Below are 14711 nucleotides of genomic sequence, written 5' to 3' on the forward strand. Positions count from 1 at the left end.
GGCGGCCACGAGGGTGACCGGCGCGCCCTATGGGGGTGGGCATGCTCCCCACCCTCGTGGGCCCCTCATGGCTCCACCGACCTTCTTCTTCCTCCTATATATATCCACGTACCCCGAGAACATCCAGGAGCACCATGAAAACCTAATTCCACCGCCGCAACCTTCTGTATCCGCGAGATCCCATCTTGGAGCCTTCGTCGGCGCTCCACCGGAGGGGGAATCGACCATGGAGGGCCTCTACATCATCTCCAAGGCCTCTCCGATGAGTTGTGAGTAGTTTACCACAGACCTTCGGGTCCATAGTTATTAGCTAGATGGCTTCTTCTCTCTCTTTGAATCTCAATACAAAGTTCTCCTCGATCTTCTTGGAGATCTATTCGATGTAACTCTTTTTGCGGTGTGTTTGTCGAGATCTGATGAATTGTGGGTTTATGATCAAGTTTATCTATGAGAAATAATTGAATCTTCTCTAAATTCTTTTATGTGTGATTGGTTATCTTTGCAAGTTTATTGGAATTATAAGTTTGGTTTGGCCTACTAGATTGATCTTTCTTGCAATGGGAGAAGTGCTTAGTTTTGGGTTCAATCTTGCGGTTTCCTTTCCCAGTGACAGCAGGGGTAGCAAGGCACATATTGTATTGTTGCCATCGAGGATAAAAAGATGGGGTTTATATCATATTTCTTGAGTTTATCCCTCTACATCATGTCATCTTTCTTAATGCGTTACTCTGTTCTTATGAACTTTATAATCTAGATGCACGCAGGAGTTGGTCGATATGTGGAGTAATAGTAGTAGATGCAGAATCGTTTCGATCTTCTTGTTGCGGACGTGATGCCTATATACATGATCATGCCTAGATGATGTCGTAACTATGCACTTTTCTATCACTTGCTCGACAGTAATTTGTTCACCCACCGTAATACTTATGCTATCTTGAGAGAAGCCACTAGTGAAACCTATGGCCCCTGGTTCTATCTTTTATCATATAAGTTTCTGATCTTCTTTTATTTGCAATCTTTTACTTTCCAATTTATATCATAAAAATGCCAAAAATATTCATATTATCTTATTATCTCTATCAGATCTCACTTTTGCAAGTTTCGTGAAGGGATTGACAACCCCTTTATCGCGTTGGTTGCGAGGTTCTTGTTTGTTTGTGTAGGTGCGTGGGACTTTTGAGGATCCTCCTACTGGATTGATACCTTGGTTCTCAAAAACTAAGGGAAATACTTACGCTACTTTGTTACATCACCCTTTCCTCTTCAAGGGAAAACCAACGCAGTGCTCAAGAGGTAGCAACGCACAAAATGAGCATGCTCATCTAAAGATTTTCCCTCAACTAAACTAGTTGGGGTTTCAGCACGAGCACATATAGATTGAAGATGATCCAATTAGAACACGTTAAGTGGATCCGTATTAATAGATTTTTAGCAATCAAAGATAAAAGCAAAATAGAACGCACATGGAAACACAAGCAAACATAAGATCGAACGAAAGAAGGGTGAAGAAAAGGCAAATCTTTTCGAAAATAGTTTTAGAAGTGGGGGAGAGGAAAACGAGAGGCAAATGGCGAATAATGTAATGCAAGAGATGAGAGTTTATGATGGGTACTTGGTATGCCTTGACTTGACGTAGATCTCCCTAGCAACAACGCCAGAAATTGGTAAGTTGATGGGAGACAAATATTGACTTGACTTAGCGCAAATCTCCCCGGCAACGGAGCCAGAAATTCTTCCTGCTACTTCTTGAGCTTGCGTTGGTTTTCCCTTGAAGAGGAAAGGGTGATGCAGCAAAGTAGAAATAAGTATTTCCCTCAGTTTGAGAACCAAGGTATCAATCCAGTAGGAGACAACGCACAAATCACCGAATACTTACACAAACAATCAAACAAACTTGCACCCAACGCGATAAAGGGGTTGTCAATCCCTTCACGGTTACTTGCAAAATTGAGATTTGATAGAGATAGATAAATGATAAAGTAAATATTTTTGGAATTTTTGGTTTAAGATCGGATAGTAAAAGATTGCAAGAATACTACATCGGAAACTAAAATTGTAGAACGAAAACTTATATGATGGAAAAGAGACCCGGGGGCCATAGGTTTCACTAGAGGCTTCTATCAAGATAGAAAATAATACGGTGGGTGAACAAATTACGACCGAGAAATTGATAGAAAAGCACAAAATTATGAGGATATCTAAGGCAATGATCATGAATATAGGCATCATGTCCGTGTCAAGTAGACCGAAACAATTCTGCATCTACTACTATTACTCCACGCATCGACCGCTATCCAGCATGCATCTAGAGTATTAAGTTCATAAAGAACGGGGTAACGCATTAAGTAAGATGACATGATGTAGAGGAATTAACTCAAGCAATATGATGAAAACCCCATCTTTTTATCCTCGATGGCAACAATACAATACGTGCCTTGCTTCCCCTACTGTCACTGGGAAAGGACACCGCAAGATTGAACCCAAATCTAAGCACTTCTCCCATTGCAAGAAAAACCAATCTAGTTGGCCAAACCAAACCGATAATTCAAAGAGACTTGCAAAGACATCAAATCATGCATATAAGAATTCAGAGAAGATTCAAATAATATTCATGGATAAGTTGATCATCAATCCACAATTCATCAGTCTCGGCAAACACACCACAAAAAAGTATTACATCGAATAGATCTCCAAGAACATCGAGAAGAACATGATATTGGCAATCAAAGAGAGACAAGAAGCCATCTAGCTACTAGCTATGGACCCGTAGGTCTGAGGTAGACTACTCACGCTTCATCGGAAGGGCAGTGGTGTTGATGTAGAAGCCCTCCGTGTTCGAATCCCCCTCCGGTAAGACGCCTCAAAAGGTCCCTAGATGGGATCTCACGGGTACAAAAGGTTGCGGCGGTGGAAAAGTGTTTTTGTGGATGCCCCTGTTGGTTTGGGGGTATATGGGAATATATAGGAAAAATAATTAGGCCAGGAGACCCACGAGGGGCCCACAAGACAGGGGACGCGCCCTCCACCCTCGTGGCCGCCTCGTGGCTCCTCCGACTTCATCTCCAAGTCTCCTGGTTTGCTTCTGGTCCAAGAAAGACCATCGCAAAAGTCTTATTCTGTTTGGACTCCATTTGGTATTCCTTTTCTGCGAAACTCTAAAACAGGGAAAAAACAGGAACTGGCACTGGGCTCTAGGTTAATAGGTTAGTCCCAAAAATAATATTAAATAGCATAATAATGCATATAAAACATCCAAAACAGATAATATAATAGCATGGAACAATAAAAAATTATAGATACATTGGAGACGTATCAGCGGACTAGGTCCGTGATCTGAGGATTATCCTCATTGTTGCACAGAAGAATTATATCCTTGATGCACCACTAGGTGAAAAACCTATTGCAGGAGCAGATGCAGACGTTATGAATGTTTGGCAAGCTCGATATAATAAATACTTGATAGTTTAGTGCAACATGCTTTACGACTTAGAATCGGGACTTGAAAAATGTTTTGAACGCCACAGAGCATATGAGATGTTCCAAGAGCTGAAATTTGTATTTCAGACTCATGCCCATGTCAAGAGGTATGAGACCTCTGACAAGTACTTTTCCTAAAAGATGGAGTAGAATAGCTCAACTAGTGAGCATGTGCTCAAAATGTCTGGGTACTACAATCGCTTGAATCAAGTGGGAGTTAATCTTCCAGATAAGATAGTGATTGACAGAGTTCTCTAGTCACTACAACCAAGCTACTAGAACTTCGTGATGAACTATAATATGCAAGGGATGACGAAAACGATTCCCGAGCTTTTTGTGATGCTGAAATCGGCGAAGGTGGAAATCAAGAAAGAGCATCAAATATTGATGGTTAACAAGACCACTAGTTTCAAGAAAAAGGGCAAGGGAAAGAAAGGAAACTTCAAGAAGAATGGCAAGCAAGTTGTCACTCCATGAACAAGCCCAAATCTATACCTAAGCCTAAAACTAAGTGCTTCTACTGCAATGGGAATGGTCACTAAAAGCGGAACTACCCCAAATACTTGGCGGATAAGAAGGATGGCAAAGTAAACAAAGGTATATTTGATATACATGTTATTGATGTGTACCTTACTAGTATTCATAGTAGCTCCTGGATATTTGATACCGGTTCGGTTGCTAAGATTAGTAACTCGAAACAGGAGTTGCAGAATAAATGGAGACTAGTTGAGGATGAGGTGACGATGTGTGTTGGAAGTGGTTCCAAGATTGATATGATCATCATCGCACACTCCCTATACTTTCGGGATTAGTGTTGAACCTAAATGAAATGTTATTTGGTGTATGCATTGAGCATGAACAAGATAGGATCGTGTTTATTGCAATACGATTATTCATTTAATTCAGAGAATAATTGTTATTCTATTTACATGAATAAAACCTTCTATGGTCATATACCCAATGTGAATGGTTTAATGAATCTCGATTGTAGTGATACACATATTCATAATATCGATGCCAAGAGATGCAAAGTTGATAATGATAGTGCAACATACTTGTGGCATTGCCGTTTAGGTCATATTGGTGTAAAGCGCATGAAGAAAATCCATATGGATGGACTTTTGGGATCACTTGATTATAAATCATTTGATACTTGCGAACCATGCCTCATGGGCAAGATAACTAAAACGCCGTTCTTTGGAACAATGGAGCGAGTTAATAACTTATTGGAAATAATACATACCGATGTATGAGGTCCGATGAGTGTTGAATCACGTGGCGGGTATCATTATTTTCTCACCTTCACTGATGATTTAAGTAGATATGAGTATATCTACTTCATGAAACACAAGTCTGAAACATTTGAAAAGTTCAAAGAATTTCAGAGTGAAGAGGAGAATCATCGTAACAAGAAAATAAAGTTTCTATGATCTGATCACAGAGGCGAATATTTGAGTTACGAGTTTGGCCTTCATCTAAACAATGTGGAATTATTTCACAACTCACGCCACCTGGAACACCACAGCGTAATGGTGTGTCCGAATGTCGTAACCGCTCTTTATTAGATATGGTGTGATATATGATGTCTCTTACTGATTTACCACTATCGTTTTGGGGTTATGCGTTAGAGACAGCCGCATTCATGTTAAATAGGGCACCGTCTAATTCTGTTGAGATGACACAGTATGAACTGTGGTTTAGCAAGAAACCTATGCTGTCATTTCTTAAAATTTGGGGTTGCGACACTTATGTCAAAAGGCTTCAACCTGATAAGATCGAACCCGAATCAGAGAAGTGCATCTTCATAGGATACCCTAAGGAAAAAATTGGGTACACCTTCCATCACAGATCTGAAGGCAAGATCTTTATTTCTAAGAATGGGTCCGAAGGAGTTTCTCTCGAAAGAAGTGAGTGGGAGGAAAGTACAACTTGATGAGGTAAATGTACCTTCTCTCCAATTGGAAAGTAGTACATCAGAGAAAACTATTCCCGTGATGCCTACACCAACTAGAGAGGAAGCTAAGTATGATGATCAAGAAACTTCAGATCAAGTTACTACTAAATTTCGTAGGTCGACCAGAGCACGATCCGCACCAGAGTGGTACGGTAATCTTGTCCTAGAAGTCATGTTACTAGACCAAGGCGAACCTACAAACTATGAAGAAGCTATGATGAGCCCAGATTCCAACAGATGGCTTGACGCCATAAATCTGAGATAGGATCCATATATGAGAACAAAGTGTGGACTTTGGTGGACTTACCCGATGATCGGCAAGCCATAGAGAATAAATGGATCTTCAAGAAGAAGACTGACGATGATGGTAATATTACTATCTACAAAGCTTGACTTGTCACAAAAAGGTTTTCGACAAGTTCAAGGGGTTGACTACAATGAGACTTTCTCAACCGTAGCGATGCTTAAGTCCGTCTGAATCATGTTAGAAATTGCCACATTTTATGAAATCGGGCAAATGGATGTCAGAACTGTATTTCGTAAATGGATATCTCTAAGAAAAGTTGTACATGATGCAACCAGAAGGTTTTGTCGATCCTAAATGTGCTAACAAGGTGTGCAAGCTCCAGCGATCCATCTATGGACTGGTGCAAGCATCTCAGAGTTGGAATATACGCTTTAATGAGGTGATCAAAGCATATGGTTTTCTACAGACTTACGGTGAAGCCTGTATTTACAATAAAGTGAGTGGGAGCTATGTAACATTTCTGATATTATATGTGGATAACATATTGTTGATTGGAAATGATATAGAATTTCTGGATAGCATAAAAGGAAAATTGAATAAGAATTTTTCAATGAAAGACCTCCGTGAAGCTGCTTACATATTGGGCATCAGGATCTATAGAGATAGATCAAGACGCTTGATAAGACTTTCAATGAGTACATACCTTGACAAGATTTTGAAGGAGTTCAAAATGGATCAGTTAAAGAAGGAGTTCTTGCCTGTATTGTAAGGTGTGAAGTTGAGTAAAGACTCAAAACCCGACCACGGCAGAAGATAAAGAGAGAATGAAAGTCATTCCCTATGCCTCAGCCATAGGTTCTATGAAGTATGCCATGCTGTGTACCAAACCTGTTATGTACCTTGCCATGAGTTTGACAAGGGGGTATAATAGTGATCCGGGAATAGATCACTGGACAACAATCAAAATTATCCTTAGTTACCTTAAAAAAGACTAAGGAAATTTTTCTCGGTTATGGAGGTGATAAAGAGTTTGCCGTAAAGAGTTACATCAATGCAAGCTTTGGCACTGATCTATATGATTCTAAGTCTCAATCTAGATACGTATTCAACTGGGAGTAATTAGCTAGAGTAGATCCATGCATAGCATTGTAGACATAGAAATTTGCAGAATACATACGGATCTGAACATGGTAGACCAGTTGACTAAACCTCTCTCACAAGCAAAACATGATCACACCTTAGTACTCTTTGGGTGTTAATCACATGGCGATGTGAACTAGATTATTGACTCTATTAAACCCTTTGGGTGTTGGTCACATGGCAATGTGAACTATGGGTGTTAATCACATGACAATGTGAACTATTGGTGTTAAATCACATGGCAATGTGAACTAGATTATTGACTCTAGTGCAAGTTGGAGACGGAAGGAAATATGCCATAGAGGCAATAATAAAGTTGTTATTATATATTTCCTTATATCATGATAAATGTTTATTATTCATGCTAGAATTGTATTAACCGAAAACTTGATACATGTGTGGATACATAGACAAAACACCATGTCCCTAGTAAGCCTCTACTAGACTAGCTCGTTAATCAAAGATGGTTAAGTTTCCCCATAGACATGTGTTGTCATTTGATGAACGGGATCACATCATTAGGAGAATGATGTGATGGACAAGACCCACCCGTTAGCATAGCATATTGATCGTTCAGTTTTATTGCTATTGCTTTTTTCATGTCAAATACATATTCCTTCGACTATGAGATTATGCAACTCCCGGATACCGGAGGAATGCCTTATGTGCTATCAAATGTCACAACGTAACTGGGTGATTATAAATATGCTCTACAGGTATCTCCGAAGGTGTTTGTTGAGTTGGCATAGATGAGATTTCGATTTGTCACTCAGAGTATCGGAAAGGTATCTCTGGGCCCTCTCAGTAATACACATCATAAGAAGGCTTGCAAGCAAAGTGACTAATTATTTAGTTGCAGGATGATGTATTACGGAACGAGTAAAGAGACTTGCCGATAACGAGATTGAACTAGGTAAGAAGATACCGACGATCGAATCTCGAGCAAGTAACATACCGATGGACAAAGGGAATAACGTATGTTGTCATAACTGTTCAACCGATAAAGATCTTCGTAGAATATGTGGGAGACAATATGAGCATCCAGGTTCCGCTATTGGTTATTGACGGAAGAGGTGTCTCGGTCATGTCTACATAGTTCTTGAACCTGTAGGGTCCGCACGGTTAACGTTCGATGATGATATGGTATTATATGAGTTATGTGATTTGGTGACCGAATGTTGTCCGGAGTCCCGGATGAGATCATGGACATGATGAGGAGTCTCGAAATGGTCGAGAGGTAAAGATTGATATATAGGACGATGGAATTCGGACACCGGAAGTGTTTCAGAGGGGGTTCTGAGCACCCCCGGCAAAAGATATGGGCCTTATGGGCCAAAAGGGGAAACACACCAGCCACAAGGGGCTGGTGCGCCCCCCATATGGACCGACCAAAGAGGAGAAGGAAAGAGGGGAAGGGAAAAAGTAAAAGTAGGAAGTACTACTTCCTTCTTCCCCCTTTCCTCCCCCCTCCAACAATTTATGGAAAGGGGGGCGCCACTTAGGAAACCCCCAAGTAGGATTTGGATCCTACTTGGGGCGCCCATGGCTGCCTCCCCTCTCCCTCCCACCTATATATATGAGGAGGGGGCGCCTAGCACACCCACAACATAATCTTAGCCGTGTGTGGCGCCCCCCTCCACAATTTACACTCTCGGTCATATTTTCGTAGTGCTTAGGCGAAGCCCTGCAAGGATCACTTCACCATCACCGTCACCACGTCGTCATGCTGATGGAACTCATCTACTACCTCGAAGACTTGCTGGATCAAGAAGGCAAGGGACGTCACCGAGCTGAACGTGTGTAGAACTCAGCGGTGTCGTACGTTCGGTACTCGATCGGTGAATTGTGAAGAAAGTTCGACTACATCGGTCGTGTTGTGAAACGCTTCCGCTTACGGTCTACAAGGGTATGTAGACAAACTCTCCCCCCTCGTTGCTATGCATCTCCTAGATAGATCTTGCGTGAGCATAGGAATTTTTTTGAAATGGCATGTTACGTTTCCCAACACGAAGGGCATGCAGGTGTAACAATACACGTCGCATGGGGAGAGGAAGGTTGTCTTCTCAACATCCTTTACCGCCATCTTGATCTGGTGATAGCCTGAGAAGGCGTCTAAGAAGCACAGCAGATCGCACTCGGCGGTGGAATCCACGATTTGATCGATGTGCGGGAGCGGGAAAGGGTCCTGAGGGCAAGCCTTGTTGAGCCTCGTGAAGTTGACACACATGCGCTCTTTCCCGCCCTTCTTGGGGATGATGACTGGATTAGCCAGCCACTCCGGGTGCCGCACCTCCCGAATGACGCCGGCTTCTTGCAGCTTCCGGACCTCCTGGACAATGGATGCTTGTTTCTCTTGGGGTTGTCATCATGCCTTCTGTTTCACCGGGCGTGCATTGGGGCACACCATCAAGTGGTGCTCGATCACGTCCTTGTTTGCCCTGAGGAAACCAACCAACGCCTCCTCTTGCTCCGGAGGGAGGCCGGCGCCTATGGTGAAAGTGGGGCCTAAGCCCCCGTCATCGATAGGTACCTGCTTCTTCTCGGCTCGTTCCTAAGAGAACAACTTCTTCTTAGCGCGTGCGTCCTCCGGAGGCTCGGCGACGCTCACCACATCGGGGCGCGAGGCCGTTGCGGCCTTGTAGACAGACTTGAGGGCTCGAAGCGCGTCTTTGGTGTCCCCGACTACAGAAATGACGTTGTTGCTCCCAGGCATCTTGATAACGTTGTAGCCTGAGTGCGTAGTTGCCATGAACTTGGCGAGGGCCGGATGCCCCAGAATGGCATTGTACGGGAGGATGATGCAGGCCACGTCGAAGTCGATCAACTCAGTGCAGTAGTTGCCGCAAGTGCCGAAGGTGACGGGGAGGCGCACGTGCCCTAGGGGAGTGGTGGAGCCTTTGGCAACCCCCGAGAAGGGATTAGTGGGCACGATCTGGTCGTAGGGAACCTGGAGCATGCTGAAGGCCTCCACGGAGAGGACGTTGAGGTCGGTGCCACCGTCAATGAGGGTGGGAGTAACCGCCACATTATTGATGGTAGCCATGCACAACATGGGGAACGCACTAGCGGCAACCGTAGTCTTGGGATGATCCCTGAAGTCGAAGGTGATGTCGGTCTTTGGCATTGCACGGCTCTGCGGGACCTCCTACTGTGGCCGGGGAGCGCCTACCCGGCAAAGGAGCTGCTTGACGTGGCGGCCATACGCGGGCGCCTGCGACCCACCGAGGATACACACAAACGTGTGAGGTTCGGGGGCCACGAAACACGCGATGAATAGATGGTAGAGCTCCTCCCAGGTGGACACTGAGGCCTCGGGGAGGCCACGAAGCCAGGAGCACGGCATCTCTGTGAGGGCCAGAGGGAGCCAGTTGGCCATGGCTTTGTTGTCACCGCCGACCGCCCTGATGGCATGTGCATACAGCTGAAGGAACTCCTTGGGGTCTGCCAAGCCATCATATCGCGGGGGCAGCACCGGCCTAAACTTCGCTGGCCACCGCACCCGACGCAGGATGGGGGTGAAGGCCTGGCAGCCCGCAACATCTCCATAGGCCACGGGCGGCCAAATCGGCAACGCAACGTCCGCCATGGAAACCACGAGGCGAGGGCAAAGCGCGGTCGGCAGAGAAGCGAAACCTCGACACGCCCCTACCTGGCGCACCAAATGTCGGATTCAGGGCTCCGTGGACCCAAGAAGGTTTGAACGCTAGGGCGTGTGTGAAGATCTCAACCTCTCGAGTCTCTGCTCGCCACCCTTCAGCCTAGCTGCGTCGAGCGCACGCGAATGAGGAGGAAGAAGATGAACACGGCAGTTTACCCAGGTTCGGGCCACCTTGCGGTGTAAAACCCTACTCCTGCTTTGTGGTGGATTGGCCTCACGAGGAGGCTGAGTATGAACTAGTACAATGGTTTGAGCGGCCCCGTGAGGGCTCAAGAACGGGGTTGAAAAAGATTTGATCCCCATCGTGGTGGCAGCTAACCTATATTTATAGTGGCCTCGGTCCTCTTCCATCAAAGCTTAGACGGGAAGGGATCCCACAACGGACAATTTTGAAAGTGGACAAGTAGTACATCTTATCCTGACGAAAGGTAGTCTTCGCCTGCAAAGCCTCGGGCCATAACGGACCAGTGGGCTCGGCGATGACATCCGTCCAGCCGAGCCCGTGGTCTTGGTCTCGTTGCACTGGAATGGGAAGCTTGCAAGCCTTCCTCGAGAACCTGCGCCTGTCCTTGCTCCCGTTGCACCAAAGGGAAAACTGCCTCCTTTCCCGTTGGCACCCGCCTGGCCACAATCATCATGGCTCACGTCATCGTGACCTCGTGAGGCCGGGTTCCTGCATAGAAATCTCCGCTCCTCGGGAGGCAGCCTGAGGAGGCCACTCCTCTGGAGGTCTTGGTGTCGCCAACCTCGCGAGGCCAGGGGGCCTCGCGAGGGTCTTGTCCCTGGGGTGTTGTAGCCGATCTGTACCAGGCTTTTGATGGGCCCACATGCTGGGCTGCAGGCAGGCAGGCCTGGGTACCCCCGATCCCAGGACACCGACAGAGTCTATGGAAGTAAGGCTGAAGTTGATGTTCAATTCCTATGAAATTGAGGTATAGGAATACAATTTCAAATGAATTTGGGTGCCACTGTTACTTCAATCCAAAGGCATTCCTTAACGGGAAAATATGAAGGCCTCCTTTGGCTCATAGAATAGTAATATCATAGGAATAGAAAATTTATAAGTGAGATGACATGTATCTCAATTCTTATAGAGAAAGAGATTTCACTTGGTTCATAGAATATGAATTTGTTTCACTGGGTTTAGGCTAATGTTTTTTTCTTTGAAATGTGAAGGATTGGTTTCGATCCTACATAGGAATAGGAATCCATTCCTAAGATCCAAAGGACCCCAGAGAAATTTTTCCTACAATCCTATCCATTAGAATTTCTATAAAGTTACACTAGACTAAAGGAGGCCTAAGAATAACAATCCTACAAAATTCCCGCAATCCGAAGCATTGACGATTCACTGGTGGTGGCAAGGAATAAGACCTCGTATGTCACGCGTTGCGCGCGGAATAGGGCGAGCCACACACACTGTGCAATGGCGGACCGACCCATTTATGGCTTTGCAGGGTTCTTTTCTTCAAAAAAATCTTTGTCCAAAAAGTCTCTGGATACCCCGTGCGCACGGGCCTAGAAGACCCCTGTGTGCACAGGGCCCCTCGCTGTAGAAGCTGCTGAGCCCGTGCGCACAGGTTTGTATCGTGCGCACGGGCCTCACTTACCCCGTGCGCACGGGCTCTACGGGATGGACGTGCCTATATAATCCGTACCTTGGGTCATGTTTAGGGTTCGCAAAGACATATGTGAGATATTTTGAGAGTTTTGCTCCTTCTACCACTCCACTGGAGATCAAGGCCTCTTAGGAGAGGATCCACCTGTGAATTTCAAGATCTCCACTTGGAGAAGACTATCATCAAGACCTCACCTCCTTAGGAGTGGGAAGAACCTTTATCTAGTGCTTGTTTCCTTTGATTGTTCATGTATTATGGACCTATGTGTTTACTATTCTACTAGATGTGTAATTGGATGTTGTTGGAGTGATTTCCTCTTTGTGTTCTTTGTGTTCATCTCCTTTCTCTCCTCCAAGTGTGAAAAGATCCCTCTTAGGGTTTCACCCTACAACAGTTACATTCATATGTATAAATGTCCTTCCAATATTTAACAGTCATCATGTGTTTGAAAATTTTAACGGCAAACTTGAAAAATGGTCACCCTGTATTGTAGAATTGTTCATTGTATATTAAAATAAACTAGAACATGAAGGTGCGCTTTGACACGCCAGTTTGTTTTGAAACGTGTGATATAATTTCAGAATAGATACAAATCGTCAAATACATCAAAATGATATATTTCACCGGAGAAATACACCGTAATAGTTCTTAGGGAAACACTGGCGTTCAACTTACCGATCTTTTCTTTTGCGTCCGCCGCGTCCTATGCTTGCCATGCATCTTGATTGGGCCCGCACACCGCATTTCTTTTTCATCCTTATCTTCATGGTATGCTGGTCACTAATCCGTTTTTGTAGCTACTCCCATTCCTGCAAGTGGCCACCTATTTCAGAAAGTAAACCACAACAAATGCTATGTTGCGGACCATCTGTCAGTCCCTTTGTTTGACATGTGGCCGCCCACGTCTTATCTCTTCGTCTCTCTGCGTCATCTTATCTCTTTTTCAACCTCTCCCCCTTGTATACAAGTGTCTATCAATGGTGTACATCTAGCCGGTGAGGAGGATGGTGATGAAGCAAGCGGCGCGATGGGGGGACGGGCGATGCATCTCCTCCCTCACCACCGTCTGGCGGGCGCACGTCGGCAGCGACACGATGGCAGGGATGGGCGGCGCCGCTCCCCCTCACCACCATCCGGCAGGAGCTCGTGGCAAACAACAATGGTGTTTTTTTGCAACATTGAATTTGTTGCAAGGAAGATTTCCGCAATACTAGTCATGTTGCAAAACTTTCTTTCGTACCACCATATGAAGGTGAGACCAAAAAAAAACTGCAACAACACCTCAGTTGCAAAGTTTTTCTGCAACAATTTGCTGCAAGAAAAATGAAGACAAAAAAATAAATTCCGCAACACGAGCTATGTTGTAAAAAGAATCCCACAAAAGTCCACAAGATCATTCATGTTACAAGTGTTTCTGCAACAAGGTCTCTGTTGCAAAGTAGAGAAAGACGTGCATCCGCTCGATTTATCAAATCCGACGGCTCGTGAGGCGGTAAAAAGATCCGCCGACCGACGCGTAGCAGTCCCCTATTTCTTATCAACATTGTAGGTTTTTTACCGCTGCAATTGCAATGGTTGTTCTAGGACAAAATTTCCTCCTTTTACATCCAATACTAATATCAGTATAAGTCGGGTACTTATGAAAATCATACTTCTCCAGGATTTCTTCAATCTATTTTCAAATCTGATGATTTTCCAATCCACAAAGGGTTGTCTTATACCAATAGTCTTACACGAAGAACAATGTTCTCATAGCATGCCTTCTGTGACATGTAACAGAACTGATATACTAATTCAATATTCACATAACAGTCAAATCTTCAATTGAAAAAAATCTTCAGCAGCGAAGGCAGCACATGCATTTCAAGCCAACAAACTGTATAAACCTAACAATAGAGGGGATACTGAATTAACGATAGTTCTAGTATCAAATGCAACATCAAGGGAAGTTAATGTGTTGTACACATTGTATAGCTCACTCATCGCTCAGGTACAGTTGACGGTGCGACTGATGAATTATTGGGTTTTACCATGTAAAGTATGGCAATCGCCAAGCAATCTATGTACCAGACTATCAATCAACCTAACGAGTATGCAGATGACATATCCCTGTGACTGAGTTACAACAGTATGAAGTCCAATGTAACAGAAGATTTGAGGGGAGAATGTGGGCCTGATGTCATGTGGAGCACGTCTTACAGACGTGGGCCGCGCGGCCAGGAGCAGCCGACGGCCGCATCAGGCAAGGCGCAGGCTGGACAGGAGTCCTGATCCGGGCACATTAGTTCCTAGACTAGTTTATTTCGTATAGGTTTCTAGTTTGTTATTAGCCCATGGGGCCTTTATATATCAGATAGTTAGCACCCTTTAGGGATAAGCAATAAAGTTATTTCCTTCTATCTTCCCCTCCCGCATCATAGAGCAGCCAGGCAAAAACCCTAGCGCTCCTATCCACCGCGACTACGAACTACGTAGTCGAGGTCCTGCTGTCTTGGGCACCGAGGCCCTTGACAACTTGGTATCAGGTTCCAGGCGATCCTTCTCCTCGTCCACGCTCCATCCGCCGGCCGCTTTTCCCCCTGTGTCCGCGCCCAGCTCCCCGACATCGCCACAATC

At 44.8% G+C, this 14711-nt stretch overlaps 1 protein-coding gene across 1 annotated transcript in view; it reads right to left on the reverse strand.

The window, feature by feature from the left end:
• Positions 1-13976: 13976 nt before the first annotated feature.
• LOC123111920 (plant UBX domain-containing protein 2) overlaps positions 13977-14711 on the reverse strand; it is a gene marked incomplete in the record, with an annotated part of 9968 nt that continues 9233 nt past the window's right edge. The window contains 1 exon segment of the mRNA XM_044532801.1: positions 13977-14268.

Source organism: Triticum aestivum, chromosome 5B (assembly GCF_018294505.1).
Source record: "Triticum aestivum cultivar Chinese Spring chromosome 5B, IWGSC CS RefSeq v2.1, whole genome shotgun sequence".
In the NCBI taxonomy this organism is placed as follows: Eukaryota; Viridiplantae; Streptophyta; class Magnoliopsida; order Poales; family Poaceae; genus Triticum; species Triticum aestivum.